The sequence below is a fragment of the Rutidosis leptorrhynchoides genome, chromosome 2 (genome assembly GCF_046630445.1).
Source record: "Rutidosis leptorrhynchoides isolate AG116_Rl617_1_P2 chromosome 2, CSIRO_AGI_Rlap_v1, whole genome shotgun sequence".
NCBI lineage: Eukaryota > Viridiplantae > Streptophyta > Magnoliopsida > Asterales > Asteraceae > Rutidosis > Rutidosis leptorrhynchoides.
In genome coordinates this window covers 594,739,048-594,751,778 of record NC_092334.1, presented here as the reverse complement: position 1 = coordinate 594,751,778, position 12,731 = coordinate 594,739,048, and the positions used below count along the sequence as shown (strand labels likewise).

Sequence of the window (12,731 nt, the reverse complement as noted above, 5' to 3'; positions counted from 1 at the left end):
GAATTATTAAAGTGAATTATTAAAGTTAAAGTAAAGTAAAAATAAAGTAAAGGTAAAGTTTAAGTATAGTAAAAGTATAAAACTATGTACGTATAATACGCGTATAAATATATATAATATTAATTTAAATCGTTATATATATTTAATAAAATAAAATATAAATATCGTTATCTTTATCATACTAGTTAAGTAATGAGTTATCAAAAGTGGTTCTAGATATTTATAAAAGTTATATACGTTTTAATAATAATGTTCTTTTTAAACTGAAAACGTTTTTGTACGTTTGAAACTAAATAGATCAATCAAGTCTTTATGAGATTCAATCTTCCACTATCCTTTGTCTAGTTCTCAATGATTGACAATTTGTTCATATTTATAAATCACTTTACCATTTTTCGAATATTGTTAAAATGAAAATATTTCTCAAATCAACGTGGGCCTTTCAACGGAGACTTGTAATCATAATTCAATATATCTGATAATTCAATCATTTGATCTTATCTTCTAATTCCATTGATAAACATTTTGAAACAGATACAATCATATAAAGTATTTAATCTAATATTTTGTTTACGTTTCAAGTTATAATATATATACACATATACATATATAATCATATTCGTTTAATGGTTCGTGAATCGTTGGAACTTGGTCGAGGTTGAATGAATGTATGAACATAGTTTAAAATTCTTGAAATTTAACTTAACAAATATTGCTTATCGTGTCGGAAACATATAAAGATTAAAGTTTAAATTTGGTTGAAAATTTCCGGGTTGTCACACTAGCTGCTTTAGATGATCTAACGATATCTTTTTCTTGGTGCCACTCATGTGAGTGGGAAGCAGTGTTATCAATAATTTTGTAAGCGTCAGTTGCGGTTTTCTTCATAATGGAACCACCAGCTGCTATATCGATGCCTTTTCTTGTAGTGATGTCGCATCCTTGGTTGAATATTTGTACTATTTGATAAGTGTCTAAACCATGTTGCGGACATCCTCTTAACAACTTTCCAAATCTTTTCCACGCTTCATATAGAGTTTCATTTGGCTTTTGTGTGAATGTAATAATTTCTCCTTGAAGTCTCACGGCTTTAGATGCCGGAAAGAATTGTTTAAGAAATTTTTCAACTAAAATATCCCATGTATCAATCGCCCCTTCAGGTAATGATTCTAACCAATCTTTGGCTTCTCCCTTTAAAGTCCAGGGAAATAAAATGAGATATATCTGTTCATCCTCCACTTCTCTTATTTTAAATAGAGTACAGATCCTATTAAAGGTACGAAGATGTTCATTTGGATCTTCCTTCGGCGCACCACTAAATTGGCATTGATTAGTCACCATGTGTAGGATTTGTCCTTTGATTTCATAATCTGGCGCATTAATGTCTGGTTGAGTAATTGCTTGACCTTGACCAGTGCGTTTAGCTCTCATTCGGTCTTTCATACTTAGCGGTTCCAGATTTTCCATGATTGAATTTGTTGAATCTGAATCACTAGAGGATTCTGATTTAATGGTTTGTTCTTCGACAATCTCTGTTTGAATGATTAGTGGTTCCAGAGGAAAAAATTAATGGTTCAGGATCTCTGAATTGTCCCTGAATATCCTCCGGATTCTCAATTGTGAGGTCGGGTTCAAAAAATGGATTATCGGAAATTTGAATTGGAGTACTTGGTCGACTTGATGACGATTCTAAAGAAAAATCAACGGCGATAATATTGGCTAGATGTCTTGATCGAGTTACAGGTGGTGAACGTACAAAAGGTGGTGAACGTTTTGCTGGTGCATTCACTGAATATCCTATTAGTTATAAAAATAAAAATTATATAAGTTATTAAATTAATAGACTTTTCTGATTTTGCCCACGTTTCGAATAGCCAATAGATGCAGCAGGTAGCCAGGACCCTTTAAATCGGAAGCCCACAACTCGCCACTAACAAATCCAACTATTACTATGAACCAGAAAATTTTAGATGTCTATCAATTTAACCGCTTAATATAATTCTTCGTTTTGAATTATTAGAGAAGAAGTAGAAAATTCTATATCCTAAAAACTAGAGCGTCGAGAAATAAGAAAGAAAAAGAGCGCGTCGGAAAACGTCGAAAAATAAAAGGTCGAAAAATAATAAAAAGAACGTAGCGCGTCGAAACTTAAAAGTCTAAAAACTAAAAATTAAAAGTTATGTCTAAAGGTATTAAAGCTTAAAGAAATTCTATATCCAAAACGGCAATAACTTAAAAAGTACTAAAATCTTAGAATAGCGTCGCAAAATTCTAAAGCATCTAAATCTTAGTCTAAAGAAAAAGCACTTTAGGGATTTTACGGAAAAGCCTAAAAATCTAGAAATAAAAATAACTATGGCAAAAACTATATTAAAACTAGTTACGAGCGAAAAATACAAATATTACGCTAAAACAAATAAAAAAAATACAAAATATAAAAATAAACTTAAAGTTGTAAAAATACAATTTTTAAAAATACAATTTTTATAAAAATATTATTTTATATTAATATTTATTTATAAAAGTATTAATTTTATAATTTATTAAAACTAATTAAACTAAATAATACAAATTTATTAAAACTAAAATTAATTAATTTAAAACTAAACCCTAATTAGGGTTTTAATTAATAATAATTATAATTAAATTAAACTCTAAACTGTCGGCTGAGGTTACCAGACCTGTCAAATCAAGCCATGCGATCGCATGGTCTTTGCGTTATAAATCCATGCGGTCGCATGGAGTAGGGTTTCGGGCCAGGTGTTGGGCTGCTACTGTTCTCGGGCCGAGGCTTTTATATTTTTTTCTGTTTTTTAAAATTCTGTTTTATAATTATATAAATTATTTATATAAAATAAATAAAAAATTAAATTTTAAAAAATAAAATAGAAATAAAAATACTTTATAATTTATGTATTTTAAACAATTCTTAGAAATATATACTTTATTTTTCTTTTTATATTTTTGTATTTTTAATAATTAAAACGTATTTTTACAAAATCGTATTTTTACAAAATCGTATTTTTACAAAAGTAAATAAAAAAATCTTTTTTTATAGGGTTGCACTTTCGGCGTTTAGGATTCCCCGGCAGAGGTGCCAAAAATACTTGATGTTATGCGAGGCGTATATGAAATAGTTATATATTTGCTACAAAATACTATTAAATACGATACAATTTTACACAAGTTATTTATTTATTTATAGAGTGGATATACCTAAACCTTGCTACAACACTTATAGTCAGTGTACCTAATCGTACAGTAGTGTAGTTTTTAGTAAGTCTGGTTCGTCCACAGGGAACTTGCCAAGTTTAACGCTATATTTTTAACTTATAATTGTAAAAATACAAAAATTTATATAAGTAGTATTATTATTATAAAAGGGGGTTTTTACCGTTTAATGACCAGTTTGTCGATTTTAAAACTTTAGTCGCAGTTAAAACCTAATGTAAAATATTAAAAATAAATATAACTTAATTTTAAGCGTAAAGTAAATAACGATAATGAAATTGCGATAAATAAAAGTGCGGTAAATAAAATGACGATAAATAAATTGCAATAATTAAAAAGTACGATAATTAAATTAACAATAAATTAAAGTGCGATAATTAAAAGTGCAATTAAATATGAAATAAATGAATTATGCTTATTTAAACTTCCGTAATCATGATGTTTGACGTGTTGATTTTAGTTTATTACCATGGGTTAATTGTCCTTTATCCTGGATTATTCAATATGTTCATCTGGTTTTTGTCCATAACAGTCCATCAGTCATAAATATAAAGTGCGAGTGTTCTAGTCAAATTATTCTTATATCTGAAGTCAAATATTCCAACTAATTGGGGACTTAAACTATAATTACAGCAAGTGTCCTTGTATATAATTCACCCCTGTTTTAATAAGTCCATTGACTATTAATCCATTCCCGTGTTCGGTTAAATGAACGATTATTAGTACTTATAAATATCCAGCCCATCGTGTCTGATCGAGTGTATATGGTTATTTATAGGTACGTCCAATTGTAAATCTTTATATTAAATTAACAAACTATCATTTAATTAAACAAATATAAAGCCCATTAATAGCCCATAGTCTAATTTCTACAAGTTTCGTTCTTTTGTCCAAACCCCAATTATGGTACAAAGCTCAATTACCCAATTTTAATATTTAGCCCAACATCACGATTACTTCGGCTTAAATAAGCATAATAATAACTTAGCTACGAGACATTAATTTAAAAAGGTTGAACATAACTTACAATGATTAAAAATAGCGTAGCGTTACACGGACATAATTTCGACTTACACCCTTACAACATTCGCTAACATACCCTTATTATTATTAAAATTAAAATTAAAATTAAATATATATATATATATATATATATATATATATATACACGTGTGAGATGAAGAGAAGAAAAAGATGTGTTATAGTTCGATCACCAAACTGCTTTTTATAGGGGTGTGGCCAGAAAAAGTGGCCCATGCGATCGCATGGAATTATAACGGCCAGGCCATGCGATCGCATGGCCTGCTTTTCCAGCTCACATGATTTTGTTTTCTTGTTTTGCCGACGTTTTAATAAATAAATATAATATATAAATAATTTTAAGAATTATTTATATATTATATTATATTTATGTACATAGTTGACTTGTAATTTTTGCTCCATTGCGTCGCGCGTTGAAAGTTGACTTTCATCGAATCTGTCTTTTGTCTTCACTTTTTATTATACAAACGAATATCACTTGTAAATAGAACAATTGCAACTAAAAGCTTATCTTTCTTGAGGGATAATGCTATGAAATATATGTTCGTTTTTAGCATTATCAATCATATTAAGGTATTGTTACACTATATTTAACATGATAAAATGATAATTATATATATCATTATGTATGTTAACAATGAGCTACACATGTAAAACAAGACTACTAACTTAAGGATTTCGAAACGAGGCATATATGTAACGATTATCGTTGTAACGACATTTTAATGTATATATATATCATATTAAGATATATTCATACATCTTAATATCATGAAAATGTAATAATTTAACATCTCATTAGATATAATAACAATGAGTTAACAACATTAAATTAGATCGTTAACTTAAAGGTTTCAAAACAACATTTATATGTTAACGACTAACGATGACTTAACGACTCAGTTAAAATGTATATACATGTAGTATATTAAGAAGTATTAGTACACTTTTGAAAGACTTTAAGACACATATCAAAGTACTTCTATTTAACAAAAATTTTTACAATTGCATTCTCATTCATTTTCATCAACAATTCTACTAGTATGCACCCGTATTCGTACTCGTACAATACCCAACTCTTAGACGTATGTACTATTGGTATATACACATATCAATTCAGCTCTTAGTAGCACTAGATAGTCAAAAAACATGTGGAACCAACCATTTGGCGACTAGCATGAATGATTACACTAAAAATCAAACTAATGGAGCCTATATTTGACTCCCTCATTCACGAATTCATGCACCCATCACAAACACATTTTAATTCCAACTTTTATGCATCAAGCTACTCTCTCTCAAGTTCTCTCTTAGTGTTCTAAGTGTTTTTCATCATATTCAACAAAATCTAGCTCAATCTAGTTCATAAATCCTAACATAGATCAACTTTCAAAACAACTACTCAAGTAAACTTCAAGAACACTTTCAAGTTTGCAAGTCTACTTCCAAGCTTTCTAATCCATTCCAAGCAATCATCTGTAGAGACCCGTCCTAATCCATCCGGACGAAGTCCATATCGATTATAAACGATTCACAACAGTTGGTTATATCGCGAGGTACTTGACCTCTATATGATACATTTTACAAACATTGCATTCGTTTTTAGAAAGACAATCTTTCATTACATCAAAAGTTGACGGCAGGCATACCATTTCATAATATATCTAACTATAATTCACTTAATAATAATCTTGATAAACGCGACGACTCGAATGCAACGTCTTTTGAAATATGTCATGAATGACTCCAAGTAATATCTCTAAAATGAGCAAATGCACAGCGGAAGATTTCTTTCATACCCGAGAATAAACATGCTTTCAAGTGTTAACCAAAAGGTTGGTGAGTTCATTAGTTTAACATAAATAATCGTTTCATAATTTTAATAGACCACAAGATTTCATATTTTCATTTATCATAAACATACGTCCCATGCATAGAGACAAAAATATCATTCATATGGATTGAACACCTGGTAACCGACATTCACAATTTGTATATAAGAATATCCCCATCATTCCGGGATCCTCCTTCGGACATGATATAAATTTCGAAGTACTAAAGCATCCGGTACTTTGGATGGGGCTTGTTGGGCCCGATAGATCTATCTTTAGGATTCGCGTCAATTAGGGTGTCTGTTCCCTAATTCTTAGATTACCAGACTAAAAAGGGGCATATTCGGTTTAATAATCCAGCCATAGAATTTAGTTTTTAAGTACTTGTGTCTATTTCGTCAAACATTTATAAAAGCGCATGTATTCTCAGTCCCAAAAATATATATTACAAAAGCATTTAAAAAGGAAGCAAATGAAACTCACGCATATAAATATTGTAAAACAGTTAATAAAGCATTTGCATGTATTCTCAGCCCAAAATGTATATCAAAAGGGAATAATGAAACTCACGCAAAATCAGTTTTAGTATTTGTATTCATTTCATAAAACAGTTATAAAACAGCGCATGTATTCTCAGTCCAAAAATGTAAATTGCAAAGCAATTAAAAAGGGAGTAATGAAACTCACCTAATGTATTTTGTAGTAAAAATACATATGACTATATTGAACAACTGAATAATGCAGGGTTGGCCTCGGATTCACGAACCTATATCAATTGTGTATTTATTAAGACGTATAATGTAAATCACAAAATTTCATTTATTAATATGTATTATTTATATATTTATTGTTTTGTAGAATTTATTCTAAATTCCATTTTAGAACGTATACTTATATTATATCTTAAATTATATTTTATATATATCGATTTTATGCATATATATTTATAATAATTATTGTTCATACAATTAGTGATATTAATATATCTATATACATATATTTGTGATTAGTATTGTATTTATGAAATTTTATTAGTTTGTTATGTGAATTAAAAATACAATCCTAGCATGTGTAAAAAGTATATATAGTGTACAAAAGATTTATTTGTTAAAATGATATTTGGGATAATAGTGATTTACTACTAATAATAACATTTACTAAAGTAATAATATTATTTTCGTGATATTAACAATCATAACCATAATAATAATAATACTTATTTTAGTTATCGGGCTTTATATCTTCCCTTATACTTCGAAGTCCTTGCTCCTGCTTTCTATAATCATTGTCATCCCCAGTTAATACTCCCCCTATTTGCTGCGATTTATACTCCAATTTCTATTTCGGAGCTTTGTCCCTTCGTTTCCTCTTCTTGCAATTGGGCATCTCTTGTAATGGTCCAGAATTCGTAGATATAAGTTTCAGAATGAACATTGTTAATATCCTATGAAAGAAACGGTAATAGCACAATTTGACTTGTCAAATTACCAGAATTCAAGGACAGATAGGATTATCAAGAAAAATATTTTCTTGATATGTTTATAGATTTGACAGAACGTAAGAGTCGTGTAACATGGCACATGATGACGTTATGATCTGTGAATCATCACATTCTATTTAGAAACTCAGCATGACTTACTGTAATATAATCACGTTGATCAAGTGTCATTATATTATACTAACTCATGCATCAGTTTCCAACACTACTTCAATAACATTCATATTTTAAGCTCGAAAGTTTACAGAATATAGAAACTAACAGTTTCTATATGATGTAACACTGATAGCACTAATAGATTAATGATTTCAGATAAGAATAGTTATGAAAATATCTTCAGAAATATGGAGGATATTTATAATGAAAGATACGATGGTATCTTGGAATTTCTAAGATCAGAGGATGATGAAGAATATTGTCCGCAAGGGTTTAGAGTAAGGAGCAAGATATTCGCTAAAGATTTCATCGGATCCAGAATTACCTGGATACTTTGAATATAGAGTTTGGTCCTTGTATTTGTCCTTGGTCTCCTTCATAGTTCGCTCAATCTATTTTTTAGTATCAAACTTTCTATCGAGCATTCCTAACACTCCTTTCTTTATCATCAAACTTTTGGCCGTTTAGACCATCTACCATTTTTTTTTCCTGTTTCCTCTGCATTTAATGCTACGATATCTGAATCATCGGTTATCAATCCGGGGTGGTTTCAGGAGAATTGTGTTTTTAGATGATTAAATGCTGATGGTAATATAGTGAAATATGAAAGGTTCCCCGGTAACAATAAAAGAGCACGCATATATATCAAAGTTATATTAAGGCTGTTTTGAATGAAAAGTTGAAATTGTCTTGCTGAAGCTGTGACAAAATTTGCTACTTTGAAAGGAATTATTAAGTTATTTTGGGTAATAATATCACTAAGAAATTAGCATAGCTACGTTTTAAACGTTTACTCAGTTGCCGAGAGTTTCTCAGGTGAAAAGTTATACGCATCAATCTTTTCTTCCATAGATGAAATGCGGTTGGTTCATCCTCTCGATTGAGGTGTTTTCAAGAATTACGAAAGGTTTGGACACAGATTGTAATCGTCAAGATACAAATGAGGTTTTGGGGTGAAATCAAGTGGCAAACTTGAAGATTTGTTTAGTTTCATATGTTATAATCAATATTTTAATTCATTTTAATTGTCCAATGCTGGTAGTCCTCGATTGATAGTCCACAGTTAGCAATTCAACAATTCATATATAATTTAATATATAATATTTGAATTAATTAATACGTATCGTGACCCGTATTCGTCTCAGACTCGATCACAACTCAAACTATATATATTATTGTAGAATCAACCTCAACCCTGTATAGAGAACTCGATCATTACTGCATATAGAGTGTCTATGGTTATTCCAAATAATATATATAAATGCGTCGATATGATATGTCAAAACCTTGTATACGTGTCCCGATATTTAAAGTACGTAAAATAAATAACATAAATTAAATGACGATAAATAAAGTGCGTAAAGTAAATAACAGAAATTAAATGACGATAAATAAAATTGCGAGAATGTAAATTGCGATAATTAAATTGCGATAAATAAAATGTAATCAGTTAGCTAGGAACAATTAGCTAGGAACAGTTAGCGTGGATTCTTAACAAAATTTCTCATAGTTAATTTGTTTGTTTCTAACAAATTTTATTTTGTCAAATGTTTTCTTCATTATGCCACTTGTTGGATTCTGGTAAATCAAAATCCAAATATGAAATTGAATTTGAATGAAAATAGTTATTCTTTGGTGAACGGATACGTATATCTTGTGGATGTAAGTAGGATAGTAAATGACTGTTGAATCAGATTCGAAGAATGTACAATGTAACTTATTAATGTGAAATCTAAATATTCCTCGGTATTACCTACCCGTTAAAATATTTTCACCATTAACAATATGTACAAAAGAATTTTTAATTACAATCTTTATGAAAATATACTTAAATATATATTTTCTTCAGATGTAATTATAGATTTAATGAGTTAACATAGTATTAATCTCATTTGATTTACCGTCAGAACTAAGATACATAATCTATAAAGCATTAGAGATTACATGATCGCCATGTCGAACGAAGATAAATAGATAGAACGATACGTAGAACGATGATTATGCTCGTGGTACAGAATGTGATATTGAGGCAAGGATTGTTGATGATACAGGTGCTGTTACTGATGGTACTGTTGGTGTCGATGATGTTGCTGAAGCTGGTACGTTTTGCACCATATTTTCCAAGGCTATAACTCGGGCGCGAAGCTTGTTGACTTCTTCCATTATTCCGGAATGATCGTCGGTCGGTACAAGTGGATGAATAAGGTTTAGAATTATGGATAGAATATAATTGTGTCAAACTACTCTAGAAATGAGGCTGAAAATGGTGTTTCAGATAGATTCGTCGGTAAGTGCTCCAGGTTCATTGCCAAGAGGTAAATTCGGTTAGTGGAAGGGATCGCCTTCTGCGCGTTTCCATTGATTAAGTCGACTACGAATCCATCAGATGAATTGGGGATGGATGATTGGTTGATTCATTCTGGTGACGTTGCTTCCGGAGCTTAGATGACTATCCATTCGGAATAACTGTCGGGATAACTATCGGAATAGCTGTCGGAATCCGAGGGACTCGAACTAGTTGAGGGATTCATCTCGTACCATCAGATGAAGAATTTTTGATAAGAAATAGATTATAGGATGTAGATTAGTACCCTGCAATACATAATTTACATATGCATATATAATACTAAAATCCCATAAGTTACGGAGGAATCTACGGAAACTGTCAGACAAAGTCTACAGTAACAGATTTGCTAAGATATGAATTAGCAGATACGCTAAGATACGAATTTTGTCTATACGCTATTCATGCAATCATTGCAGTAAGATGTGTCTAGACTAAGAATGATAAGCAGGTAATTTCCTAAGGATAATAAGTAGATGATTTTCGACACGAATGATAAGCAAAACTTTTGACATGCAGACACGGTCGAAGTCAAGACTTACTAATGCATCCTAACTACTATCAGTTAGACACACTAATGCAAGACTTGGTTTGCTAAGAACACCGCTCTGATACCAACTGTAGAGACCCGTCCTAATCCATCCGGACGAAGTCCATATTGATTATAAACGATTCACAACAGTTGGTTACATCGCGAGGTACTTGACCTCTATATGATACATTTTACAAACATTGCATTCGTTTTTGGAAAGACAATCTTTCATTACATCAAAAGTTGACGGCAGGCATACCATTTCATAATATATCTAACTATAATTGACTTAATAATAATCTTGATGAAAGCAACGACTCGAATGCAACGTCTTTTGAAATATGTCATGAATGACTCCAAGTAATATCTCTAAAATGAGCAAATGCACAGCGGAATATTTCTTTCATACCTGAGAATAAACATGCTTTCAAGTGTCAACCAAAAGGTTGGTGAGTTCATTAGTTTAACATAAATAATCATTTCATAATTTTAATAGACCACAAGATTTCATATTTCCATTTATCATAAACATACGTCCCATGCATAGAGACAAAAATATCATTCATATGGATTGAACACCTGGTAACCGACATTCACAATTTGTATATAAGAATATCCCCATCATTCCGGGATCCTCCTTCGGACATGAAATAAATTTCGAAGTACTAAAGCATCCGGTACTTTGGATGGGGCTTGTTGGGCCCGATAGATCTATCTTTAGGATTCGCGTCAATTAGGGTGTCTGTTCCCTAATTCTTAGATTACCAGACTAAAAAGGGGCATATTCGGTTTAATAATCCAGCCATAGAATGTAGTTTTTAAGTACTTGTGTCTATTTCGTCAAACATTTATAAAAGCGCATGTATTCTCAGTCCCAAAAATATATATTGCAAAAGCATTTAAAAAGGGAGCAAATGAAACTCACGCATATAAATATTGTAAAACAGTTAATAAAGCATTTGCATGTATTCTCAGCCCAAAATGTATATAAAAAGGGAATAATGAAACTCACGCAAAATCAGTTTTAGTATTTGTATTCATTTCATAAAACAGTTATAAAACAGCGCATGTATTCTCAGCCCAAAAATATAAATTGCAAAGCAATTAAAAAGGGAGTAATGAAACTCACCTAATGTATTTTGTAGTAAAAATACATATGACTATATTGAACAACTGAACAATGCAGGGTTGGCCTCGGATTCACGAACCTATATCAATTGTGTATTTATTAAGACGTATAATGTAAATCACAAAATTTCATTTATTAATATGTATTATTTATATATTTATTGTTTTGTAGAATTTAATCTAAATTCCATTTTAGAACGTATACTTAAATTATATTTTATATATATCGATTTTATGTATATATATTTATAATAATTATTGTTTATACAATTAGTGATATTAATATATCTATATACATATATTTGTGATTAGTATTGTATTTATGAAATTTTATTAGTTTGTTATGTGAATTAAAAATACAATCCTAGCATGTGTAAAAAGTATATATAGTGTACAAAAGATTTATTTGTTAAAATGATATTTGGGATAATAGTGATTTACTACTAATAATAACATTTACTAAAGTAATAATATTATTTTCATGATATTAACAATCATAACCATAATAATAATAATACTTATTTTAGTATAATAATGATAATACTTAAAATGATCAAATTAATATTAAAAATGATATTTTTTAATAATACTTCTTATGGTAACAATATTAGTAATAATAATAATAATAATAATAATAATAATAATAATAATAATATTTAGTGAAAATACTAATAATGATAATAACAATAATAATAATAATTAAGGCTAATACTAACATGATATTAATATTCATAATCAATAATAATAATAACCATAATAATAATAATAATAAATAATGGAATAATCATACTACCTCTAAAGGTCTTTAAAAAAGAATAATATGGCACAGAGTAGACTCGAACCTGCGACCTTTCTTAAACCCGACAACACCTTCAACCATCAAACCATTTCTACTTTTCTGTTTTAAAAACCATTTAAATTTCATTTAACTCATTTTTCAGTTTTGTTCCTTCTTCTTCCCAAGAAAAA

General features: G+C 29.8%; 1 non-coding gene across 1 annotated transcript; it reads left to right on the top strand.

Annotated features, from left to right (window-relative positions):
- Nucleotides 1-976: 976 nt before the first annotated feature.
- On the top strand, nucleotides 977-1,083 carry LOC139894850 (small nucleolar RNA R71). Its single transcript, XR_011775330.1, has one exon. It is a non-coding gene; the product is annotated as a small nucleolar RNA R71 (small nucleolar RNA).
- Nucleotides 1,084-12,731: the final 11,648 nt, after the last annotated feature.